This window comes from Podarcis melisellensis (assembly GCF_964234715.1).
Source record: "Podarcis melisellensis genome assembly, chromosome: 7".
Taxonomy (NCBI): domain Eukaryota; kingdom Metazoa; phylum Chordata; class Lepidosauria; order Squamata; family Lacertidae; genus Podarcis; species Podarcis melisellensis.
This window is the reverse complement of record NC_138539.1, coordinates 7664095-7686717: the sequence shown is the minus strand read 5'-3', so window position 1 is coordinate 7686717 and position 22623 is coordinate 7664095. Positions and strand designations below refer to the sequence as shown.

Here is a 22623-nt window from a genome sequence, read left to right as displayed (position 1 = left end):
TCATCTATCATCTATCATCTATCTATCTATCATCTATCTATCTATCTATCTATCTATCTATCATCATCTATCTATCTATATCATCTATCTATCTATCTATCTATCTATCTATCTATATCTATCTATCATCTATCTATCTATCTATCTATCTATCTATCTATCTATCTATCTATCATCTATCTATCTATCAATCAATCTATCATGTATCTATCTATCATCTATCTATCTATCAATCTATCATGTATCTATCTATCTATATCTATCTAGCTATCATCTATCTATAACTATCTATCATCTGTTATCTATCTATCTATCTATCTATCTATCTATCTATCTATCTATTGGGAATTTGGTTGTTCTGACCTGAACAAACTTTCCAACAGTGGACTGTTGCTCCCTCATGTTATGACCAGGGACAGCCCTATGAAGAGGCAGAGTGAAGCAGTTGCCTCAGGCGGCAGATACTGTAGGGACAAGTGGTCTCTCTGCATATGCTTTGGGGAAGGGCGCCATCTTGTCCTTTACCTCAGGCAGTGCCGAATTTACCTCAGGCAGTGCTATAGCTTAGGGCCCCACTCTCTTGGGGGCCCCCAAAAAAATTAAAAGGAAAAAAAACACCTGGATATACATTTCCAAAATATAAGATTAAAAAAAACAAATAAAATAAAACCTACATACAGCAACAGTGTTTTATGTTGTGTAGGCTCCTATGATGTAAGTAATGGGCGCTACCTGCTAGCCTGCTCCCTAAAATATCACTGGTTTGCTCATTTCTGTATATAGGGTGCCTACATTCTGCATGGACTGGTTGCATGGCAACATGGGCAGATGGCTTGAGATACCTATTAGGTCCTTAGATAACCATATAGAATATATTCAACACAAAAAGCAGTAACAATTTGTTGTTGACAAAGGACAGCTGGACATATAAAGGGCCCCATTACCTTCAGTAGATTAGGGCCTTATCAGACCTAAATCTGGCCATCTTGTCCTTTGCCTCAGGCAGCAAAATAACTTGAGCCGGCTCTGGTCAGAGCCACCTATGCATTGCCAAAGGTTTTTGATTTGTAAGCCAGTGTGGAGTAGTAGTTAAGAGTGGTAGTCTCGTAATCTGGGAAACCGGGTTCGCGTCTCCGCTCCTCCACATGCAGCTGCTGGGTGACCTTGGACCAGTCACACTTCTCTGAAGTCTCTCAGCCCCACTCACCCCACAGAGTGTTTGTTGTGGGGGAGGAAGGGAAAGGAGAATGTTAGCCGCTTTGAGACTCCTGAAGGGGAGTGAAAGGTGGGATATCAAATCCAAACTATGACTACTCTTCTTCTTCTTCTTCTTCTTCTTCTTCTTCTTCTTCTTCTTCTTCTTCTTCTTCTTCTTCTTCTTCTATAAAAGCCAGTGTAGCGTTGTGGTTCGAGTGCCCCACTCGGTGGGAATGTAAAAAAGTAAAGAACTTCTGGGAAATGATATATAATGAGATGAAAAAGATGTTGAAATATACATTTTTTAAAAAAACCAGAAGCATTTTTACTTGGTATTATAGGTCAGGACATTAATAGGCAAGATGTTAAATTGTTTTTATATGCAACAACTGCGACAAGAGTATTGTTAGCCCAGAAATGGAAACAAGAAGAAATTCCGATGAAAGAAGAATGGCAGACGAAATTAATGGACTATGCAGAATTGGACAAAATTACAGGAAGGATTCGAAACCTGAGGGACCAGAGATTTACAGAAGATTGGAAGAAGTATATGAATTATTTGAAGAGCAACTGTAATCAACAAATTACACCAGTAGGACTACAAGGAGAAATATACGAAGTGTTTCAAAGTAGAAAATGATAGAGATATTGGTTATGAGTTTGAAATGTAATAGGGAAGATAAGATAAGAAATGCATACTGAAAGATTAGATTGGAAAATTTTCAGACAGGATTGATGGAAGTCAAAAATTTGAATAAGATGTAAAAGTATGTTTAATTATTGTTGAAAATGATATGTTAAAAAAAAACTAATATTAAAAAATTATATAGAGAGAGTGCCCCACTGGGACCTGGGACAACAGGGTTCAAATTCCCTGCTCAGCCATGAAGATTTGGACCTTGGGCCAGTCACCGTCTCTCAGCCTAAGCTACCTCATAAGGCTGTAGTGGGGATTAAATGAGGATGGGAGAGAACAATGTACACCCCCTTAAGCTCTTTGGAGGAAAAAAGTGTGATATGCATGTGTTAAATATATAAATTGTGCTCGAAATTATAGACACAATTATCATTAGCATTATTATTTCAAGCTATCAAACGCCCTTCAACATCAGGCCCCAGGGAATGTTGCAACAATTTAAAATTCCATATTAAAAATGGTCTTAAACTGATTAAAGTCACATGTGATATGTGCAAATATAATACATACAATGCACGTATTATATGTATAATGCATACAAACGCACAACCTTCATGCTATACTATATTTCTACCATATAATTTTATAAGTATGAAGCATATTTATACAGTTAAGAATTTGTTGTTGTTTAGTCGTTTAGTCATGTCTGACTCTTCGTGACCCCATGGACCAGAGCATGCCAGGCACTCCTGTCTTCACAGTTAAGCATATTGCCGTATTTATGTGCTTATGTGCTGGTTGCTTTAGGAAACCGGGAGTGTATAATACTAATACTAATACTAATAATGATACTAATCATCATCATCATCATCATAATATGATATACAACAATTGTTTGTATTTTTAGCAGAAATAGGGAGGGGAAATACTTGCTTTTTGTCAAGATCAAGACCAAGATGGGAATGTGGGGGACTTGTGAAAATAAGCCTGACATGGAGATTTAAAAATAAATAAAAAATATTTCATTCAAATCATCACTTGATGCAACACTGGCTTCTTGGCTGCTGACCTAGGTGCTACATTTGTGGCTCAGTGGCTGTCAGCCTGCAAACAACAACAACAACAATTGCATCCCCATCAACTGTTGTCTCACACTATACCACGACAGCAAATTCTGGATAATCACTCTTCACCTAGTGCCCAGCAAATGCCTCTGAGTGAGAATTACACCCTGATGAAATTGGGTCACAACTCTTGAATTGTGTGCTACATGCAGTTGTGGGTGTGTTTGCTTTGCTTCTAAATGCAGATTAATAGGGAATCAGGACAGAATGGATTTATGAATGAACACGTGTGAGATTGACACAGACCAGATATATACTAATCGGACTCTGTCGCATGTGACCTTCTTCTCGGCTCAGCAAGATCTTTGGATAATACAGCTGCAGCAACTCTTAGTAGTGGTGATAATGATCACTGCGCTGTCGGGGACAAACCTATTCAGGGGCGCCGACTTATAAAAAATATTGGGGGGGCCCATACCGGGGTCCTGCCCCGGGAAGTTTTCTAAATTTTAGATGAAAATTAGTGAGTTTTAAAGTTTTTAAAAAGTATTTTAGAGTCATATGATCAACATTAGAACCCCGAAAACTCGACTCTCTATAACTCCACACTCCGGGAAACTCGACAAGCCTGAAACACTTTTTGGCTTTGAAAAAAGAAACAAAACATAAACACGCACGGTATTTTCGTAAAAAGCTAATTTAATTTACAGTAACAATTATGCTTATAGACTATTACAGAGCAGTGAATTTATAGCTCTGAAAAGACTGAAATGATATTTAAATAAATCCTAAACTATCATTAAAAGAATAAAACATAAAATATTGCTGTCGCACAGTAATAGCGCTTTGATTAATAAGTGAAATAGCTAATTTAAGCTTACTTTGAATAAGGCTGAGGGTTCATTAAATAAAAATAATATCTCAAAGTTAATGCTTTAATACAGTTAAAAAAGTTAATACAGTATGCCTAATACTGTATGTAAATACTGTAATACTGTATGTAAATAATGGCCTTAAATTGGGTCTAACACCCTAGAAATATTTAGGTATTTGAAAATAACTAATACAGTACTATAGTAATATAGAAATACAGTACTAAACTAGTACTAATATTTCAAAACTGAAAATTTAACATTCTGTATGTATTTAATTCTCTATTTTATAAAGATTTTTAATATCTGACAGTGAGTTTGGAGTAGCCCAATGCAAAAATCCTGAGGATCCATGTGGATCCATGCTTTGTAACCACGTTTTTGCACCACTGTGACCCTAGGCAACAGTGGGTGCGTGATTTTTTTGGTGCAGGCTGTAGCCATGGACATGCTATGTTATCTGATGGTGAATTTGGGGTGACCCAATGCAAAAATCCTGAGGATCCATGTGGATCCGTGCTTTGTAACCACGTTTTTGCACCATTGTGGCCCCAGGCCACAGTGGGTGCGTGTTTTTTTGGTCAGGCTGTAGCCATGGACATGCTATGTTATCTGATGGTGAATTTGGGGTGACCCAATGCAAAAATCCTGAGGATCCATGTGGATCCGTGCTTTGTAACCACGTTTTTGCACCATTGTGGCCCCAGGCCACAGTGGGTGCGTGATTTTTTTGGTGCAGGCTGTAGCCATGGACATGCTATTTTATCTGATGGTGAATTTGGGGTGACCCAATGCAAAAATCCTGAGGATCCATGTGGATCTGTGCTTTGTAACCACGTTTTTGCACCATTGTGGCCCCAGGCCACAGTGGGTGCGTGATTTTTTTGGTGCAGGCTGTAGCCATGGACATGCTATGTTATCTGATGGTGAATTTGGGGTGACCCAGTGCAAAGATCCTGTGGATCCATGCTTTGTAACCATGTTTTTGCACCATTGAAGCCCCAGGCAACAGTGGGTGCGTGTGTTTTTTTGGTACAGACTGTAGCCATGGACATGTAATGTGATCTGATGGTGAATTTGGGGTGACCCAATGCAAAAATCCTGAGGATCCATGTGGATCCGTGCTTTGTCACCACGTTTTAAATGGGGAGGGAAGGAAAAACACAGAAGGGACAAGAAGCACAAGAGGGGTGTGCGGAGAAGCAGCTGGCTAAGAATGCAGGGGAGGAGTTTAACGGGGTGGGGGGGAGGAAAGGAAGGCAAAAGTCGTCCCCCCCAAGCCAGCCCTCTCTCTCTCTCTCTCTCCCTGCACGCAGTGTGACTAGGAAAGAATTAGGAGTCGATCCTTTCCTTAACCCTCTGCTTGCCAGGAGGGCAGGGGATTCCCTGCTCTTTGTTGAGTTTGAGCAAACGCAGCAACAGAAGCGGGTGGGCAGTAAGACCCTGAGGCAGAATGCAGGAAAGCATTCTGCCTTCCCTCGCCCGACCGACCGCCCGATCTTATTTTTCCCTGATTTTTGCTGCTGCGCTCCGGCTCCAGGGACCACACATTCGCTCAATAATTTTCTTAATTTATTGGGGGGGGGCTGAGCCCCCCCCAATGAATTTTTGAGGGGGCTCGGGCCCCCTCAGGCCCCATGGAGTCGGCGCCTATGATACCTATTATAAAACTAAAGAAGCTTAAGCTTCAGGGGCCCTAACCCTGGAGGGGTCCCAGAAGCAACTTTGGACCACATCACTTTTTTAAAAAAAGTCTAGCATACCCAATTTGTGTCACACAATTCAAATTGATTCTTTTTTGTTGTTGTCTATATTTCAAAATTTGAGAGTTAGTAGCATAGATGTTGTAAAGGTTTTGTAACCAAGCCCACTGAGGAAGATAACAATCATCACCCAGACCTGACTTCTATAATAATAAAATAATAATAGTAACAACAACAACAACAATTTATTATTTATACCCCACCCATCTGGCTGGGTTTTCCCAGCTACTCTGGGTGGCTCCCAACAGAATATTGAAAAAACCGATAAAACATCAAACATTAAAAACTTCTCTAAACAGGGCTGCCTTCAGATGTCTTCTAAAAGTCAGATAGTTGTCAGATAATCAACTAGAAAGACAGATAGTCTCACTTAATTCAATGGGGCTTACTCCAGCCTAAATGGATAATGGATTGCAGCTTAAATCGTGTAGGTGTCAATTAAGTGCAAAAAGTAATGTCACAGAAAAAAATTCAACACAATCATGAAGGACATTAGACATTAGAAACTTCCCTTAAACAGGGCTGCCTTCAGATGTTTTCTAAAAGTCGGATAGTTGCTGATTTCCTTGACATCTGATGGGAGGGCATTCCACAGGGCGGGCACCACTACCAAGAAGACCCTCTTTCCATGGTTCCTTTAACCACACTTCTCGCAGTGAAGGAATCACCAGAAGGCCCTCGGAGCTGAACCTCAGTGTCCAGGCAGAACGATGGGGGTGGAGATGCTCCTTCAGGTATACTGGGCTGAGGCCATTTAGGGCTTTAAAGGTCAGCACCAAAGGAGCTCCCATAACTGTTCAAGCTTCCAGCCACCAAAATGTCTCTGGCCTGGCAACTATAAATATCATGGAGACAGGGAGAGAGGTAGCATGGCTGCCAAATCTCACCTAAAGCAAAGCAAATACTGAAGCTATTTTGATGGTCCTGATCAGAGAAAACATCTGCAAAAACAAAAGAACTCCCACCCAAACACCCAAAAAGTTTCCAGTTAAATTAACACATACTTCATAACAATGGCAACTCATAGCTTTGTGGAATTACAGAGTTCTATAATTCTGTACATTGCAAATATGTTGGACTGTTTCTTGTGCCGTGGCTCTCAGAAGCTCTAAAGGGGAATAGTCAGACAAAAGAGTCTTTTTAAAAGTCTGGGAACAGGCAGCAAAGAGAAAGAAACAATACTTTTGAATGGGGCAACAATCTGGGGAAGAAGAAGAAAAAACCTTCCATGTTTATCTCCATGAATTCCTCTGGTTACCTCACTTGATTAAACAGGAGACGGTTGGGTTTCTCTCATAGTCTGGAATTTAGAGAGGAGATAGAGGGGAGAATGAGATGAAGGAAGCAGGAAGGAAAGCTTCTATGGCAAAGCGTGTTACGGACAGGGAAAGGACTCCCTGAAAACAAAGTTCTTCTAAGAGCCCACACTGAGATTTCAGGGCCCTTGTTGCTGCACAAACAGCATTCATGGAAGAGTCTGTCATGCTGGTAGCTTTGCAGAGGCCTGACCCCTCTGGCACAGGAGCCGAAAGGAGGGTCACCACAACTCATTCTCTGAACAGGCTCTTGGCCATGTCTTGCCCCCACCCCCTGTCTCTGGCAGGTGTTGACGCAAAGACCGGTCAATAGTCCTGACATTCGCTGGAAGGAATTCTAACCATCTTGCTATATGGTTCCATTTTCTATTTCCCTCCCTCTCTCCTCTTGTCCACTCTTTTACTTCTGATTGAATGATTTATTACGGTCACAGGCCAATACAACGAAACACACAATTAAAATTGTACAACTGGTTAAAACAATTAAAAACAAATAAACTTATTATTATTAAACATTCCTCCTAATCTTCCTTGAAGTCAGTTTTCTTTTGCTTTTTTCAGTCCTCTCAGTGATATAGGAAGAGACATCCCTTGAGTAAAACAATTCCAAATCTACAGAAGAGCTTTTCCTGGGAGAATTCTTAGAATACAAGTTACAATTCCATAGAATATGATCAACAGACTCTGTTTCTCTAGCTCCACACAAACACATACATATGATCATTAACTGGGATCATGTTGAATTGTTGATTTATCAATGCAGAAGGCAGCACATTAAAACAACCAAGCAATCTGAAATGGGCTTTCAGGGTTTTTGAGCGAAGCTCAGAAGAAACAGCATCACTTTTATAGGCTTTAAACATCTCAGCAACACAGGGCATGGTTAAACAGTTCCTGTTTGTGATGAACAGAAGGGTCAATTAAAACAACGGGAGGAGGCGGAGAAGCTTAATGTGGATTTTTAGGATATACTTCCCTTGCAGGAAAATTACAAGGCATTGTAACCAGCCAGGAAATTCTGGAGTCTGTCTCACCTTAGAGCAGGGGTCAGCAAACTTTTTCAGCAGGGGGCTGATCCACTGTCCCTCAGACCATGGGGTGGGTGGACTATATTTTGAAGGGAAAAAATGAACAAATTCCTATGCCCCCCAAATAACCCAGAGATGCATTTTAAATAAAAACACACATTCTACTCATGTAAAAACACTGATTCTCAGACCATCCATAGGACAGATTTAGAAGGCGATTGGGCCAGATCCGGCCCCCGGGCTTTAGTTTGGCTACCCATGCCTGAAGACTGAAGATGAACAGCACCAGTTTCCAAGCACCAAAACCACCCCACGTTCAGAGTTTACTGCAGAATTTGCTACTGCAGCTTCACAGATTAAAAGAGATAATTTTTATATAATGGCTGAGCTTTACCATTCATAACTCTGACAGCTTCACAGCAAGCCCACGAGAGAGGAAATTGATTCTCCCCATTTGCCATTATGCAGCAAAAGCAAATTTTGGGGATAGAAGTTGTCTTCATGTACATCTCTGAGCATGTGAACTCTGCACCCATGGATTAGGGAGCAGGTTTTACTCTGCTGCATATTTCATGACTTTAAATCTCTGATGGTTCAGCAAAGAGTACTTGCCCCAAACCCCAAACTTGCCCCAAGAATACTTGGCATCCAGGAATTCGCCTTTCTCTATTTTATTCTTTCCTTGCCACCAACAAGATTTTCAGCTGAACACCAGTTATTATTTTATCATTGTCAACTATCTCTGGAAGCCCACTGTGTAAATGGATTCTGATGGTTTGTTTTCTTAATCTCGTGACAATATAATTTGTGATAAAGGGCAGGAGTAGGGTCAGTTTGCTCCTAACACAGCTGCTGTCAAGGCCAAACCTGGAAGGTTAGCAAAACTTATTCAACTCTAATAGAACTGCATCTATAATTGAAAACATTGTCCTTGCAAACCTGATTTGTTTTCCTGTGATCCAAATGATCCAAAACAACCAAAGTTAGTTTTTAAGCAAAACAGAGATATCAGAGAAAATGGGGGGGGGCGGATTTGTGTATCCTCTCATGCTATCCCACCCACCAGGAGACTTTGAACACCGCTGTCATTTTGCTCATACTGTCTCATCAGCCTCCAGTCACAAAGTAATGAGGGCTCTCCAGTTGAAAAAAGCTGCTAACTTATTAACTAATGCAAAGTGTGCTTCTTTGAAGTAAGCAAATGATCTCTCACCACACTCCACTGATCACCACAGCAACTTAACCCTGCCTGCTTTGTTTAAGGATCTCTACAAACAATCTTTGTAAAGACATTTATCCCCGCTTCTGGGGATACGCTTGACGTCCCCATTCAACTGATGGTGACACATTTCTTCCTGGCGTGTGCTGCAGTCGGGTTACTGGGGCAACGCCCAAAATTCCTGCCTGGAATCTTGCCTCCTTTTCCCCCACCCACCCTGGGGGAAAAAAGCACCAGATTTGAAACCAAAACTCTCCATCAGTTCTCAAACTTCTACAATAGGTGCTTTGAGAGATCTTTCCCCAGAATATTTAGACCTCAATTCTCACACTGAGTTCAGACAGAAGGCTGAAGACAGTAATACTGTAAACAGCGAGATAAATTTGTTGGTTTTCAGAGACTCTTTGTTATAGTTGCCTCACGGTTGCTCTCTGTACAGTAATGATTTCTTCTAATAGGGAAAGATGCAATCCTGCCAGTTTTAGCCACGTTGCTCAGCACAGTGCAATCCAGGATGAAATTGCAGAAGGGCCAATTTGGATGCAGGAAATGTTCAGTAACAGTGGTGTGGCCGTGTGTAATTAAAATGTAAACCACACCCTGTTTAAAACAGGGTTTTAAATATATATTGTATACACCCATGCATTTCTCCTCAAACACATGTTGTGCCATTTCCACCACATGCCCCAAACCACCAGTGCTCAGTTTTCATCCTACGCAAGCCTGCCTCACACCTGCGTGTGGTTTCCCCAAAACTATGTAGAGGTGTCAATTCAAACTTGCAATTGGAACTGTCCCAAGTTTAGCTCTTGTACTGCAAGAGAATAGGAGGGGTGAGAAATGAGGGTGAGGGACACAGGGGGAAACATTCAGATTGACTTGCAGCTTAATGCAGACCTCCCTAATTTATACATCTCAAAGCAAAATTTGAACTGAAAGACAATTTTCCTTTGAAATTTGCAATTCTCTGAATTTTGCAACGCCGTTCTTTAGCCATAGTATTTGCAAATAAAATGTGCATGTTAATGGGAAGTGTGCAAAAGTACTCACAAACTAGAGACAATAACATGCACAATGCAGGATGGCTCAGTTAGTTAGAGTGTGGTGCTAATAACACTGAGGTTGCAGGTGTGATCCCCATATGGGACAGCTGCATATTGCTGCATTCCAGAGGGTCAGACTAGATGATCCTTAGGGTCCCTTCCAACTTTACAATTCTATGATTCTATGATTATATTTGGGGGAAGTGCTTGCAAAAATCTGTGTAATCTGCAAAACAATTCTGATGGATTTTCGTGAGGACTTAAAAAAAACACCAACCACTTCATGAACTGTCACAGAATGTGGAGGACTAAACTTAAGGTTGGATAAACAAAGAATGGGAACATGAGAAACAGATCAATTAGCATCAATGGATTTGCCCATCCTGCATGACAAAAGATTCTAAACAGGGCATTCATGGGACACATGAAATCTGCAGGCTATTTGGTCAGTACAGTGGACGCTCCGGTTGTGAATGTGATCAGTGCGGGAAACACGTTTGCAACCCTAAGCGTCCGGAACCTGCTGCGCCGTGTCTGCACACATGCGGGTTGTGATTCAGCACTTCTGTGCATGCGCAAAGCATGATTTAGCGCTTCTGTGCATGTGCAAGCGCCGAAACCAAGAAGTAACCCATTCTGGTACTTCCAGGTTCAGCGCTGTGAGCAACCCAAAATCATGCAACCCAAAGCGTCTGTAACCTGACATATGACCGTACAATAGACCCTCCAGATATGAACGTAATTCTTTCCAGGGGTCTGTCCACAATCTGAAAAGTCCATATACACTTCCGGGTTTGCTGTGTTCGCAACCCGAAGTTTACGTATCCGGAGGGATACGTAAGTAGAGGTACAACTATAATATCTCACACTATGAAGATTTTTCTCCAGAGCTTGGAGGCTACCCCCAGATATTTCATTTCACCTAGAAATAATTCACATAAGTCTATTTTGGTATAGTGTTCTTTTCTCTAACATCTGCCATTAAGCGGCCTGTTCTCTGTGATTATGTGGTCTGTAATGCAGTTGCTAAGTTTGCCCAAAGCTGGGAGGGGAAAACAGGAAGTTCAAAACTCTGTCATTATGTTGTGCTGGATGTACACTTGCTTAAGAGCTTCAGGTGCTGCCCACTTTCAGAAATAGAATTCTGGGCCAAAACTACCATCAACCATCATCATTGCAAAGCCATGAAAATGATCCATAAGGAAGAATCACGTACACTGCTATTGCTACCACCGGGCTGAATACTGACAAAATCCAGTCTCCCCAAGATGTAATACTCGAAGAAGAGGGGATGACTAGCAGGCAGAGCAAAAACATAGTGCAAACTGAGGGAGCACAGCAGATCTTGGAATTACATAGTGGGTCAGGCTAGCTTTTTCTTGGTTGTGGTTGAGTTCTCCTTGGCTTCTTTGGAATGCATGTTATATGGAGCTTTTGCAGAGAAGCCTTTCAGAGCCTTTTGCAAGAAGGATCTCAAAAAACCAAGGTGAAAGAGTGATTTTACCCAGGATCCCCTCCACCCAAGTTTAGCCTTGCAAAATAGTGGTAAGGGGGAGGCCATACCTTTCAAGTGTCCCAGTTTTCCAGGGACAGTCCTGGAATTACAAAAGCCATCTCGGCTACCGATTTGATCCTGGAATGTCCCTATTTCCTCTACCTGTGCTTCTGCCACCACACTCATGGTGGCAGCTGTGGCTGCGATGGAGAATCCTCTTGTTTTTCCATGGCCTCACTGTGGCTACCGCTGCCCTTGGGCAGCCCATAGGCTATGATTTCATCTTAAAATAAGGAAGTCTGAAAGCCTTCTGTAGATTTGGAAATCACATGAAAATCTTGCTAATGAAAAATAAGGTAATAGAAAACCAAGGGGCATCAAGGTGAGTAAAAACGAAAATAGAACAGAAAGCGGGCTAGAGAAAAATCAAACACAATGAGTGATTAAAAATGGGCCTTCTTCCCTTGTACAAGCTTACAGGCCAACCCTGCTCTGGGAAGACTGTTCGCCCCCTTATCAGACGAGCAGCTTTGCAGGCAGGCCCCAGGCCTCCCTAGTAAATCAGCCTATCACAGGCCAGATTGTCATCCTGCTGTCAAATGGACTAATAGCAGCAGGAGTTAGGGGGCCTTCTCCTGGGTGCATGACCAAACGACCAATTGCGGTCCTTGGCCTTGGCACCATGCCCAGGGGAAGTTTAAATGCCTGGCCTGTGGGGCCTTTTAATCACTCTCTTGTCGCACCTGTTCTCCCACCAACCGTCCCTCAGATTAGGGTTTGTTCCTGGATGGTACGACCTTGTTATGGACAATGTCAGTCACCTACATTTCAGGGACAGGGCTGGAATTTTTCCCACTTGGCTAATTGGCACAACCATTTGGGTTTCCGCCTAGGTAAAGGTAGCCCTGACCATTAGGCCCAGTCGTGACCGACTCTGGCGTTGTGGCGCTCATCTCGCTTTATTGGCCAAGGGAGCCGGAGTGCAGCTTCTGGGTCATGTGGCCAGCATGACTAAGCCGCTTCTGGCGAACCGGAGCAGCGCATGGACATGCTGTTTACCTTCCCACGGGAGTGGTACCTATTTATCCACATGCACTTTGACATGCTTTCGAACTGCTAGGTTGGCAGGAGCAGGGACCGAGCAATGGGAGCTCACTCCGTCACGGGCATTCGAACCGCTGACCTTCTGATTGGCAAGTCCTAGGCTCTGTTGTTTAACCCACAGCTCCACCCGGGTCCCTGGGTTTCCGCCTACCTCATAGCAATCATCACAACTTTGTAAAGCGGATAGGCATTAGGTAAGCCTAGCCTTGGTTGGAAGGAAGGTTGTGGCCTCTGCCTGCCCCTCCATGGGTTAGGGTATTCTGTTAAAAGCATCCAGGAGGAGTGGCTCCTGTCCAATGCCCAGATGGGGGCTAGGGCCAAACCACTCCTCCAACGGGGACCTCTTGGGGCACTCCCCGATTTGACATAGGACATAGGGCCATCCTAACACTTGCCATCCTAACACTTAGAATCACTCCCAGCACACAAGTGGGAGTGACATGTGCCATTGCTTACCACAATGCCTATAGCCAAACCTCACATCTGTAACCAATAAAGTTGTGGCCATATTTGATCCCCCAAACCAATATGCTGTGTGTTGTCTAGTTATCCGCACCCCAGGGAACAGGGTGGTCATGGGGCCTTGATACGCAACAAGCCCCATTGACTTCAATGGGAGTAGACATGTTTAAGATTGAAGCCTGCCCGGGTTGGGAGGGGATGAATTTCAAGCCCAAATGATGCAGTTTTTAATTTCAGGAACTGGACACAAAAAGTGCTTACCCATACAAACTGGGAAGAGTCTGCAGAAAAAGACATAAAAACAGCTCTCCGAATTACACTGCAGGGGACCGTGTAATTAAAGCAGGCCCAGGAGGAAAATTACTAAGCAAAGAATTAGGCAAGTTATGAAACACGAGAGCCAACTGTAACAAGTGTCCTCATTCCATCTGAATGAAGGGCTGTCCAGATGGAGATACACATCCTAGAATTTCTTCATTAACTCGGTTTACTGTGACAATTTATTTTCTTCACCTCAAAGAAGACGAAGCCAAGAATGTCACTTTTTGCATGTCTGTTTAGTTATACGGAAAATTATCCACGTTCTTCTGTGTCAGCTCTCCTCTGATACACTCCTGGGAGCATCCTACACTTTGAGCTAGAGTGGAATGAGCTGTATCTGAAGTTCTCAGAGAGAGAAAGAAAGGGAGAGAGAGCAGCTACCCTTGAGAATTAATTGATGGGGTGGCTTCTGGGTTCCAGTGATGTCTCATGTGAGAAGAAGAAGAAGAAGAAGAAGAAGAAGAAGAAGAAGAAGAAGAAGAAGAAGAAGAAGAAGAAGGAGAAGGAGAAGGAGAAGAAGAAGAATAGTTTAGATTTGATATCCCGCTTTATCACTACCCGAAGGACTCTCAAAGCGGCTAACATTCTCCTTTCCCTTCCTCCCCCACAACAAACACTCTGTGAGGTGAGTGGGGCTGAGAGACTTCAAAGTGTGATAGCCAAGGTCACCCAGCAGCTGCATTGAAGGAGCGGAGACGCGAACCCGGTTCCCCAGATTAGGAGTCTATCGCTCTTAACCACTACACCACACTGGCTCTTGCTGAGATATCCTCGAAAGCTGCAACTGCTTCTTCTCCTTTCTCAGGCAACAGGGGTGGGCCAGGCAGGGCACTGTCCCTGGGATTCCACTGTCTTGTGGGATGTAATCCACTGGGAGCAGTCAAATACAGCATTCCTTGTTTTCCTAGAGTGGACATGCAAGGAGATGTTTGGTCCAGCCAGTCGAAACTTCCTTGTTCCTCCTGGCTGGAGCATCCTTCCTTTTGCATGTGATAGAAGGTGGGTGTGACCTAACCTGTCCAGGTAACAAAAGGACGAGTCATGAAGCACACCTCTCTCTTTTTCACTTCCATCTACATTTGATCAGCTTCTAGGTAGGACTGCTCTGCTAGCCAGCAGAAGCTGGGATCATTCCTCCATATGGGGTAGATCCACATGTACATATTTGTAACTAAGTCTGCCTTCAGGGATCACACTGTGCTCTGTCTGATGTAAGTAAACTTCCTTTATTGACTTTGAATAAGATTGTTGCGTCTTTATTCTCTTAAGAGGTATCCAAGGGAACTTACCGTGAATGTACAATCCAGTCTGAAACAGACTGAATTGTATAATAGTGAGAGGCTTACACAAGCCTGCAACCAGTTATCTGCTGTGCATGTAAAAAGGGGAATGTAAACTCTGCTAAGTAAAGGAACTTGCTAGTGCAAGTTAGGAAGGATATGAATAAACAATATATCCTCTCCTGCCACCCTTAACATTCCCACATGCCTCAGTCCACCTCATAGGCCAGCTGGCCTTTTCTGAGGTCCTTCTCCTTACGCTCTCGCTGAGGGAGGTGCAGAGGGTAGCATCACAAGAACAGGCCATTTTAGAGTTGCCTCTCAGATGCCTGAACATATCCAAAGTGATACCCAATCTAGTCTTGTGGTCAGAACAGCCTTAACCACCCTGGTGCTTTGCAGAAATTTTGAACTATAAATCTCATTATGGTGGGCGAGCATCTGGTGGGCAATGCGGGGGGAGATGGTTTGGTAAGATTATCCACCTTGAACCATGGGGATTATTATTCAGAAACCTGAGTCTGACTAGCCACATGATCACCAAGTGACCCTGGACTCCTATCAGCCTACTCCACAGGGCTGTTGTCAATAAAAAAGTGGAATAGTTCCTGTGCATATTGTCCTCAGTTTTTTTTTTTAAGGAAAGGTAGGATACAATCTTAATAGACAGACAAAAGGCAATGGTAGGCTGTGAAGTCAGAGTCAGGATTGAAGGCAAATACCAAATTTGACTGATATGTTCAGCAGAACCTTTTGACAGACCCTTCTGGGCACTGTGTTTGGAGGCTTAAAAAGAGTGATAGAGGACATATTGCAGATAACAAGAGTGGCAGGAAATTACAACATTGATTTACCCTGTCAGCTCTGAGATGGAAGAAGGGGTTTTCCCATCCTGAAAAAAGGTACTTTCAGGCATGTTTTCCTTAGCAGGGAAGTATGTGAGGGAAGATCTGAGAGTGATTTAAAACGTGATTAAAACATATGCCTCAAGGCAAAATATGACTATGAGACTTTAAAAAAAATACACACACACACACACACCCAGGGGAACTTGCCTACAAAACATTCCACAATAAATAGCTATGGAGGAGTTTCCAGCATAAAGCCACACGTTATCTTCAAAATATCTACATCTTTCACACATCAAAAGTTGCTCTGACATGCAGCACAGAAATGTTTGCCCTGAAACTATCAGTACTAGCAACAGGATTCACAAAGGAATTTGCTTATAAAGTATTATTAACCCACACATACACAAAAATACACATACATAGTTCAAAAATTACCAGTTCAGAACATACAGAGATGCTCTTTGGGATAAGGCTAAAGACCCATGTTCTCTATTCTTGCAGAGGCCAACCACATGCCTTGGGAATCCTGCAATCAGAAACCGAGTGCAACATGGTTCTCTTTCCTCTTGCAATTCCCATCAACTAGTATACAAAGGCATACTGCCTCTGACAATGGACAATCATAATGTAGAACAGACAACTTTTCTCATGCATGCTCCCATGCATGTCATGGTGGTGTCCACTGCCATTGTTGACATCACCCAATAGGTTCTGTACTTATGCAGGAAGAACCAGATGCACATATATAGCATGGGGGACACCTGGCTTACTAGCAGTATATGTGTACAGGATCTAGGGGTCTTGGTAGACCACAAGCTTAACATGAGTCAACAGTGTGATGTGTTGGGGGGAGGGGAAGGCTAGTGCTATTCTAGGCTGTGTCAACAGAAGTATAGTGTCCAGTTCAAGGGAAGTCATAGTCCCACTCTAGTCTGTCTTGGTCAGATCCCAACTGGGTACCGTGTTGTGTTCTGGGCATGAAAAGTTAAGAAGGATTTGATTTGATGGCCTCAAGGTGTTTTCCAAATCTAAAGGTAAAGATAAAGGACCCCTGACAGTTGAGTCCAGTTGCGAACGACTCTGGGGTTGCGGTGCTCATCTCACTTTACTGGCCAAGGGAGCCGACATTTATCCACAGACAGTTTTTCCGGGTCATGTGGCGAACATGACTAAGCTGCTTCTGGCGAAACCAGAGCAGCGCACGGAAACGCTGTTTACCTTCCCGCTGGAGTGGTACCTATTTATCTACTTGCACTTTGATGTGCTTTCAAACTACTAGGTTGGCAGTGGCTGTGACTGAGCAATGGGAACTCACCCCATTGCGGGATTCGAACCAACTCTATACTGCAAGATATCCCTAGAACAATGTGACCCTTGCCAGATATTGCCGGACTACAATTCCTATCAGCCTCAATCAGCAAGGCCAATGGTCAGGGGTGATGGGAGTTATAGTCCACACTGTTGGCTACCCTTGCCCCAATGACAGTGGGAACAGCACTCACATTTGCTGTCTCTAAAAGAGAGCTGAGTTTTTCCTATTTGGCAGACTGTTCTTACATTCACGTTGAAACCAAAGAAGGCTTCATATACAGTGGTACCTCGGGATAAGAACTTAATTCATTCTGGAGGTCTGTTCTTAACCTGAAACTGTTCTTAACCTGAGGTACCGCTTTAGCTAATGGGGCCTCATGCTGCTGCCATGCAATTACTGTTCTCATCCTGAAGCAAAGTTCTTAGCCCGAGGTACTATTTCTGGGTTAGCGGAGTCTGTAACCTGAAGAGTCTGTAACCCGAGGTACCACTGTAATTAGTTATAAGTGCAAGTGAAAACCACTTTTGAACCTTGCCGAGACCATATATCACCGGTCTTGAAAGACCTACATTGGCTCCCAGTACGTTTCTGAGCACAATTCAAAGTGTTGGTGCTGACCTTTAAAGCCCTAAACGGCATCGGTCCGGTATATCTGAAGGAGCGTCTCCTCCCCCATCGTTCTGCCCGGACACTGAGGTCCAGCTCCGAGGGCCTTCCAGTGGTTCCCTCACTGCGAGAGGCCAAGTTACAGGGAACCAGGCAGAGGGCCTTCTCAGTAGTGGCGCCCGCCCTGTGGAACGCCCTCCCATCAGATGTCAAAGCGATAAACATCTACCTGACATTCAGAAGACATCTGAAGGCAGCCCTGTTCAGGGAAGTTTTTAATATGTGACATTTTAGTGTATCTTTCATCTTTGTTGGAAGCCGCCCAGAGTACAAATAATAAATAATAATAATAATAATAATAATAATAATAATAATAATTAATCTATATTTTGCCTGCTTTACTGTGGAATTTTGCTGAAGTGGTGGCATTACCCAAGGCGGAAATTTTAACCCATGTATAGCTTAATATAGTATTATGTTTTTATTCCATTGGTTATAATGGTCACATATCAGTTAGTGACTTAGCAGCAGTTGTTTGGATGAGAGGGAAATCTGTATTATGCAAAAAGCATCCACTGAAAAACACTATCCTTAGACATCTCCTGTGTGTTCTTCTCCAGAAACAATTTTGTTGAAAAAAAAATAAACTAGGATGTTTCTCCTCATTGGTTCAATAAAAGTCACTAGACTTTTCCAGATTGACATTAGCTTGGCTACCTTCTGTTTCCACTCCTAGGCTGCTACCCTTACCATGTCTACTCAGAAGTTAGTCCTATTGAATTCAATGGCGCTTCCTCCTGAGTAAGCAGGGCTAGACCTAGACTAGCAGGTATACACCCACATCTACTCTGAATACAGAGTATTATAGAAGGGTCTGGAAACTTCTGTTTCAGTGTATCTGAAGAAGTGTGCATGCACACGAAAGCTCATACCAAGAACTGACTTAGTTGGTCTTTAAGGTGCTACTGGAAGGAATTTTTTTATGTACTCTGAAGTTAGTGCTATTTAATTCAATGGAACTTACTCCCGAGTAAGTGGGATTAGGGTTCCACTCATGTCTACTCAGAATTCATGGGATATTGATTTCAATGGAGCACACTCCTGTGTAAATTGGGTTTGGATTACATCCTTAGACTTTAAAACCAAAAACCAAAAACCTTCCTTCCAGTATCTAAAAATTTGTGGTTCCTATTTCTATCATCAAGACACACATTCACAACCACGAAGGGTAGAGGTTCTGTTTTATTCCACCACCGCCACCTTGTCCCAAGACAAAGGATAGCACCAGCTATCAGTTGTCTTCTGGTTGTTCCAGAGAGTTTCACTTCTGTAATTACAATCGTTCCTCTTACCTGCAGGAGAAAAGGCAGCGGAGATCCTCCAGCCCCCGTTGAACTGAGTTACTTCCAGCACCGAGCGAAGATGCACTTGCAGCCTGGTCAGAAACTTGCTCTCCTAAAGGAGGCTTGGGGAATAAACGCAAGGCAAGCCAAACCCAGCAGGGTGTTGTGGGGGAACTTTAACATGAAAAGGGAGGAGGGGGGAAATCTCTCTCCATCCTACTTTCCAGGGACTTGAAGACGCTGTCTTGCAAAACGGATACTGAGTTAAGAGAGAGAGGGAGAGGGAGAGAAATGAAAGACGGGAACAAATGAAGTAGTAGTTAAAACTCCAGAATTTCCACAGTAGCAGCAGCAGCAGCAGCACCCGGGACGGAGCGCTGCGCCCTTGTTGCTCAGAGTGAGGCTAAGTTTGGTAGGATGGGAAGGCGAGGGGGCCAGGGAAGTGAGGAGGTGGTGTTTTTGGGAGGGGTCTGTAGCGGGAATGAAGGGTGTGTGCGAACCGATGCAGAGGGGAAGCTAGAAGGGACCTTGCAAGCGAGGAAGGAAGCCTTAAGAGAAGAGGGAACATGGAGGGACATCGGGGATTGTCTCAAATCCTAGGCAACCCTAAAGGCCCTTTTCTAGGGAGTGAGCCTAATGGTTGCGGACTTCATTTGCATTTTGCAACTCCTAGGTATGCCCTGAAAGAGATCGCAGGACAGGTAGAATGCGGAACAGAAAGGGAAGCGGTGAGGATTTGTCTCTGGGAATGGAGCGGGAAGGGAACTAGTAGCTGAGGAAGAAAGATACAGTGGCACCTCGGGTTACACACGCTTCAGGTTACAGACTCCGCTAACCCAGAAATAGTACCTCGGGTTAAGAACTTTGCTTCAGGATGAGAACAGAAATCATGCTCCAGCGGTGCGGCAGCAGCAGGAGGCCCCATTAGCTAAAGTGGTGCTTCAGGTTAAGAACAGTTTCAGGTTAAGAATGGACCTCCTGAACGAATTAAGTGCTTAACCCGAAGTACCACTGTAAAAGGAGAGAGTTTGGATTGGGGTGGGAATCATTATCTCTCTCAAGAGGGTCCCAAGTCAAGAAGTTCTGGGACAAGACACTGGATTGTAACATTTTGGCTGCCAAGAGTCCCAGAGGTAGAGGATTTAGTTTTCTTGCATTTTGCACTGGGTGCCTTCTTAGTTGGAGGAAGAAAAGCAGGAACCAGATCTCGGTTTGCATGGAGAAGGTCCCAGATGTCATTCTTGGTATCTGCAGGTAGGACTGGGGAAATCCCTGCCTGAAAAGGTGGACAGGTGCTGACAGCCAGTGCCAACCAGCATCTCCGACCTGGCATTCTCCAGATGATTTGAACTACAATTCTCATTATCCCTGACCATTAGTCATGCTGGCTGTGGATAGTGAGAGTTGGAGTTTGCGGGGTTTCAGGTAGGGAAAAGGTGTGCTAGGCATGGGGAGCCTCCAGCCAGCTGGCCAAATAAGATCTAATTTTGATGGTATACCTGTTTCTCCCAAACCTCATCCACCTGTCACACACATGATATCATATCAACTGTGGGGCATGTAAAGAATACATGACTAGAAAGGAACTAGGTTTGGCATGTGGAACTCACTTACAGACAAGCAAGCCCCTTTAAAGTTGTAAGAACACTCCCAAATTAGTTGTAAATATTATTTTAAAGTTTGATCTGAGTACCACGTTAAATAAAAGAGAAACAGCAGAATAAAAGCAAAAGTTAAATGTTTTAATCACATTCATGTGTGTGTGTGTGTGTGTGTGTGTGTTGGTGTGTGTACATATACCACACACACACACACACACACACACACATGAATGTGATTCTCATATATATATATATATATATATATATATATATATATATATATATATATAAATGTGCTGTTTAGGGAAGTTTTTAATGACTGATATTTTAATGTATTTTGAGTCTCTGTTGGAACCTGCCCAGAGTTACTGGGGAAACCAGCCAGATGGGTGGAGTACAAATATTATTATTATTATTATTATTATTATTATTATTATTATTATTATTATTATTTTGCTTCCAGTGTTACAACAATAAAAGCAACCAGATTGCAAAACTTAAATACAATGAGCACAGAGGGGTAAAATAATCACATCTACAATTTTTCAGGGTGAAAAAAATTAAGATTGTCTTTGCGCGGTTCTGAGATGAGTCACTTTCTGCACGTCTCTGGGGAGCACTTTCAGTACATTGGGTGCCACCACAAAGAAGATCCTTCCTTCGCCCAGGTATCACCATTAATGGTAGGACACCCAGGTCTCTGGTGTAGACCTGAGTGCACAGGTGGATAACATGGAAGTATTTGCGCTCATTCAGTCACCAAGCCTATATCCGGCTTCAAAAGGTAAGCATCAACACATTGGATTGTGCTATGAAATGGCTCAAGGCCAGTGAATCTGTTTATACCATGGTGAAATAGGTTCATAATGACTGGTCCCACAAACACTGGTGGAGGAACGGGTCTGCGGAGGGAGCGCACCACCCCTGGCACCACTATTCTGGGTGGTGCCATCATAGCGCCCACCCAACACACGCCACTCACCCCCCCGGGTGCTGGGTGCCATGCCCCCACAGGCAGCCCGTCACACCCAATGATGCGTGCCACGCCCCGGGGGGTGCCAGCCACACCCCCACATGCTTTTCACCCCCACTAGTGGAGCATGCAGCTTCACTACTGCCTACAAAGCAGTGGCTAGTAGCTGTATTTTAAGATGGCCAGTCTTCTAAGATAGCCCTATATTAAATGCATAACACAGGCATGGCCAAACTTGGCCCTCCAGCTGTTTTGGGACTACAACTCCCATCATCCCTAGCTAACAGGACCAGTGGTCAGGGATGGTGGGAATTGTAGTCCCAAAAGTGCTGGAGGGCCAAGTTTGGTCATGCCTGGCATAACAGTAGTCTAACTACAGCATAAATCATAATGGCTAGGCTACCTGGAATCCCAGCTGAACTGGTGGAAGACCCCCCAAGCCACTGCAATCACCTAATCCTCCATCAACTATCTAGGAGGACCCCCAGAGTCCATCAACAACCCTGAGTCCAACCTTGATCTTAAAGAGGAGCATAACTCAATCCAGAGTTGATCACCACCTTTGATCACCACCTTTCCCAGCAGATGTCTCAGCCATCAACCAGGTGAGAAAGAACTGAGAGAGATAGAATTAATTGGTGTCGGTTTGAATCAAGAGAAATTAGAAAAAGGAAAAGGAAGAGACCAGCAAGCGGATGAAAAGAGAAGGGAAAATGAAGGAATAAAAGGCACAAGTTTCTCTATTAGAGGAGGTGAAGGAGAAAAACCGAGACTGAGAGCTCTCATGCCAATTTTAGCCCCGCTTGGCCAAGTATTTTGGTCTTTTTATAGCTGCTTCTGAAATAACTTACTGTGCAGGGGAGAAGGAGGGGTGTTGGATGGATAGAAATATGACCCTAGGTATGTAAAAAAAAAAACCTCCACCCCCTTTGAAAATACGGATTCAGGTATTTTGAGCTGAGGTTTAAGCTGAAGAGAGGAAAAACAATGGGGAGGCAGGCTATTCATCTTATCAGATTTGGATGGGGGGGGGATGTTATTTTGAGATGAGAAGATTCTTACCAAATTGCTTTCTAGCTTGTGGTCTAAATTAAAAGGCCCATGGCAGGAATATTTTGGGTGGTAGCTCAGCTGTG

The 22623-nt window shown here is 43.4% G+C and overlaps 1 protein-coding gene across 1 annotated transcript in view; it reads right to left on the bottom strand.

The window, feature by feature from the left end:
* COL22A1 (collagen type XXII alpha 1 chain) overlaps positions 1 to 19028 on the bottom strand; it is a 178869-nt gene extending 159841 nt beyond the window's left edge. Inside the window, exon 1 of the mRNA XM_081918646.1 lies at positions 18923 to 19028. The gene's annotated coding sequence lies outside the window, so the exon portion shown is untranslated. The remainder of the gene's footprint in view (positions 1 to 18922) is intronic.
* Positions 19029 to 22623: the final 3595 nt, after the last annotated feature.